Source organism: Papilio polytes, unplaced genomic scaffold (assembly GCF_000836215.1).
Source record: "Papilio polytes unplaced genomic scaffold, Ppol_1.0 DF823991.1, whole genome shotgun sequence".
NCBI lineage: Eukaryota > Metazoa > Arthropoda > Insecta > Lepidoptera > Papilionidae > Papilio > Papilio polytes.
Window position 1 is genome coordinate 20,280 of NW_013525213.1, and position 4,828 is coordinate 25,107.

The 4,828-nt window shown below is 46.5% G+C and overlaps 1 long non-coding RNA gene across 1 annotated transcript; it reads right to left on the bottom strand.

The window, feature by feature from the left end:
* Positions 1 to 735: 735 nt before the first annotated feature.
* Positions 736 to 2,730, bottom strand: LOC106101318. Its single transcript, XR_001225498.1, has 3 exons — positions 1,932 to 2,730; positions 1,235 to 1,400; positions 736 to 863 (listed from the first exon to the last, which is right to left on the bottom strand). It is a non-coding gene; the product is annotated as an uncharacterized LOC106101318 (long non-coding RNA).
* Positions 2,731 to 4,828: the final 2,098 nt, after the last annotated feature.

Here is a 4,828-nt window from a genome sequence, read left to right on the forward strand (position 1 = left end):
CATGGTAACACACATGGAATTGTTTTTCCATAATATTTTCAAAAGCAACACGGAACTATGTGGCTAGTTTAGATTCACCTATGGGTTATGCACGTATTATTCAACTTAGTAGAATACAATTTCTATTTCTCGGCCCTCAAAACGTTTTTAAAGCGGGCTATATGCTATTTATGTCGATGGACCTTGGGTAGGCCGGAATCGAACGCAGGCTGTATCTTGCCCGTCACTGATTTAGAACAAACACTCCGGCAACAAGAAGTTGTCTTATTTCCTTTCTTTACTCGTTCATTTCCAACACCTAAACCTAGCATACGCTTACGGCAACTCGTCCGATGATCGAAGTATAGCCTCCAGAGAATGCAGCGGCACCTCGTACTGCCGGGCCACGTCTTCATCGGCCAGGTCCAGCAGGGAGCGCGCGACGGGCGAGGGAGGCGAGGGAGGCGAGGGAGGCGAGAGGGGCGCGGTGGGCGCGGTGGGCGCGGTGGGCGAGAAGGGCGCGAGGCGCAGGCAGGCGCGGCGCGCGGGGGGCACGGCATCGCCGAACACATCCAGGCCGTAGTCCCGCAGCGGCCAAGCGGCGGGCGCGGCGGCGGCGGGCACGGGCAGCAGCGCTACGTGCAGCTCGCCGGCCGCCAGCGCGGCGAAGGCGGCGTCGCGGCAGGCGCGGGCGTCGGGCGCGGCGGGCGCGCGGCAAGCGGGCGGCGGCGGCGCGACGTGCGCGGCCCGTCCGGCGCGGCGCAGCGCAGCCGCCGTCAGCGCCGCAAGCGCCGCGCCCGCTGCGCTGCCACCGGGCAACACCGCCGTTACCACTAGCTCGGTGTCATTCCGCGAGGATCGAATTGACTGTTGTCGTTCATTCTCTGCATTTTTGTTAACAATAACATACTTACTTTATTAGAATTTTTTTGAGATTATTTAGTATAAAAGTATTGTTAAATACAATGCATAAAAAACAAGTATGTTAAGTAAAAATAATTTTGGCTAATCTTTCCGAGTTGTACATTGTGTTTAAAACATACTCGGTGATTCTAAAGTTAAGTTATATTTTTTATCATTTCACTTAAATGAATTAATTAATTCCGAAAAAAAAAAACGGTCAAGATATTTTACGTTCTCATGTTTCAAATAGGTACGCAAGGTATTAATTGTTTGAAGAGCATTGAGAACTCTTCGGTGTCGTTGTGTTCGAACACATGTGACGCGATGCTTGATTTTTATAGTAATGGCTCACCAAGATCGAGTTGAGCGGTGACCGCTAAGCAGAGCAGCGCTGTGATGAGCGCAGCGCAGAGCCCGGCGTGCCGTGAGAGCGGCGAGAGCGGCGAGAGCGGCGCGTGCGGCGAGGGCGGTGCTGCGACAATACACCTGCGCACCATTGTCGCTTCTTCACTTACAGCCTATAGTTTATTAAAATGCCTTCATCGATTTTACAATTGATATCAGATCATACGAGATGTTGGAGATGATTTGTTATGGAATGAAGTGGACAGGAAACAGTAATATCTTTTTCGTTCTGGTGGTAACTGTTCTCTCCTTACTTTGTAACGGTTAACATCGCCATTGTCAATTTATCTTGTCGTTGTGCATTGTTATTTTAAGACAGAATTTATGTAAACTAATTATTATGCAGGATGTCCGGGAAAGACGTGTACATCTGGAGGTAACAGATTATTTGGCCAAGATTATGACGATTTAACCCAATTCACCCCGGTCCAAAGGTGCTTAGGTTGGGCGAGCCAGCAGCGGGCCCAGCCCAGCGTGTCTGCAGGCCTAGCCTAGCCGAGCTGAAACTTCGACACTACGTTGTACTAAAATATGTATGCGTTATTAACTTTCAAATAGAGTACAAGTAAATGTGATTCCCCATACGACGACATCTATTAATATGCTAATATATACAATTACGAAGTTTGTTTTTCGTCTCTAACCTTTTTCTAATTCGCTAGTGTCTTGTCTCTTGCGCAGCGCGTCGTTAGCCTTGAGCAATTTTCAAGATCTCAAAGCGGAGTCATACGATAGCCGAAAAATAAATGAAGATCGGTGAGGAAGCTCCCGGCCTCCACCGCCTTTCTCCACACTTCTCACAATGGTAACACTGCGAATGTTGTAAAACTATGTAGTAATGCATAATAATAATAAACTTCAATCACTTCGGTCACTGCGCAATTTACACGCGTATAGTCGACGCGACAAGACGAAGCCGAAAGTGAGTAGTGACAAGTTGTGCGCCGCGTTCGCGCTGCGAGCGAGTTCTCGGGTACGTGCGGACTTCGCCGCCGCCGGGCGCGCACTGGCCGGGCTGGGCTGGCCTGCGTCTGCACTCTACACACAGCTCGCAGCTCCTTGGCCGGGCCGTGGGGCCCGGCGCGAGCGCAGCACTTACTTTACTCTGAGGCCTGAGGCTCGGGCACTCAAGCTCTGCCGTCTGCCGGCGACCGACGTTTGTGAACGAGTTTATTAAAACTAGCAGTAGCCCGCGCCTTCTTCAAAACAAATAGTAACATACAGTCTGTACAGCGATTTTAACAGTGGACCAATGTTATATATAGAGATATTCATATGGTATTCGCACGCAACATATGTGCAGCTCTTCTTTTGCAACAACACGACCACACAGAAGACAGGCGAGAAGTAGCAGCATTTACGCATTTCGTCTATCGAGTGTGCGTGCTGGAGGCCTAATTTTAGTCCTTTTCTATTTCCATTTTTTTTTAATTATTTACTCAGTTCGATAACGTAAAAATATGTAATGCATGTCGTAAATGTGGAGGTTTTTAAAAGAAGAATCAAAAAGTACTTCGAAGGCAGGCCTACATAATTGAGTACTGTGCATTTACACTTTATTATATTACAGTGTACATGAAGTATAGGAGTATAGATAGATAGATATAGAAGTATGGATGTATTTACAAATAAAGATTATCCGTAACAAACGCGGCCTTGCTGACAGACAGACAGACGAAATTTTTAAAATTAGTTTTTCGATGCCATCAACGCAAACACCATGTGTACCAAATATCTTTGCAATATTTTATACCGACACTCTCATTTTACTATGTTAAGATTTTACTAGTATTGATAGAAAATGTCCACTTTTTGGCCACTACCGCGGCTTATTCCTGGCTGTCGTTTTAAGATGATATCCTTTACATCAACATCGTAGGTATAAGTGTGTATCTTTATCTTTAGCTACTAATACTCATTGATTCACAAACATATTTTTACATGTAAGTGTGTACACTAGCATAATTGTCATGTTCATAGTCGTAAAAAAGAAAACGTTAGAAAGGAGTAGATGGAGTGTTTTGGCATCCCAGGATTTAATTTGACACGTGTTGGCGCGGGCGGCACGTGGCAGCGCCGCCGCCGCGCCGGGGGCTGCGCCTCGCGCGTCGCGCGTCACTGCAGCGCGGCGGCCGGCGCGCGCTTATCTGAGCTATGTTTAGAAGTTTAGATCTCGCGACACTCGAGCTTCGACTACAAAAACACTTTATTCATTGTAAAAAAATGTGGAATGGCCTTCGCTGGCGGTATTCAGAGCAACAAGACCACATCAACAAGTTGCAGCTGGCAACTCCTAGTCTAATAAATGTAATTTATACTACAAAATATTGTATAGAATCATTTTGTAATGCGGGGAAATGCTGAGGTAACAGAGATAAGGGTGGTTATGTCGGGCTTGCAGGCTTCAATCCCGCGATGACACCATCCCAGGGACCGCGAAAGATGCGACCTGTCTTGTCTCACAGTGGACACAAGAATAAGGCTGTTTGTTAACTTTTTAGTATTTCAGAAGTAAGTGGTAAAATGGGTTTGTTTTTTTTAAATGTAAATTATCGTAACGGGACCAAGTCGAGTCGACTGGACCGCAAGTGGGCTCCAGTAACATGTCCACCTGCTGCGGCCGAGACGGGCGTGCGCGCGGGCATCTGCCCCAATGCGATCAATAACAACTACACGAATAACCACGTCTCGTGTCGTCATTACTTGTTTTGCAGGTCGCGGTCGCGGGGTGAGAGTGCAGCTGTGGGTCGCATGCCGCGACGCCGCTTGCAATGATGCCCGGCTCTTGACCGCTTTCCCAAACTTAAATTCAATTACGCAATTTGAGCTGAATTCGTGAAACGTGGCATCGTCCACCGGTGCGATGATTTTGTAAATTAAGTCTTATTGTTTGTGTATATTTTTTATCTTGTCATCGCCCACACCACTGGTAACTAATGGGAAATCCCGGCGCGATACATCACATCAAAGTCATAGTTTCCTCGTGTTATGTAACGACTTGCCACATGTCACGTAGATACATTTTCTTGGTATTCTAAATACGTACTTAAAGTTTATATTGGTTGTTCAGTAATACTGGCCGCCGAAGGGGGCGCTTTTTACCCTCCACCGCCGCCCGCGCGCTGTTCAGTTGCTCTCGAGGACTTCACGCGGCGACATATGTATCTGAAATAAAAGGGGGAAGTAGCAATGGAACGATTACACAAGAGAAATACTCGTACATATATTATTCCAGTGTGGCCCCTCCTCTTGGTTGTTGACAGAGTTGGGCCACGGCCACGCATATCCCACCTTATATCTTCTTGCAACTATATATTGGCAGCAGTCACTTCCCTCACGTAGGTGAAAATCGTGTGGCCATTTGCTACCGTAAAATATAAAATTATTGAGTACTTATTTGTTTGACTTGATCGAGAAATGAATGAAATCACACACTCGAGAGAAATGTGCTTTTTTGTGAATGTAAGAAATTTTTTAAGCCAACTGGCTTAAAATACAGAGCCAAATACAGAGCATATATATATATATATATATATATATA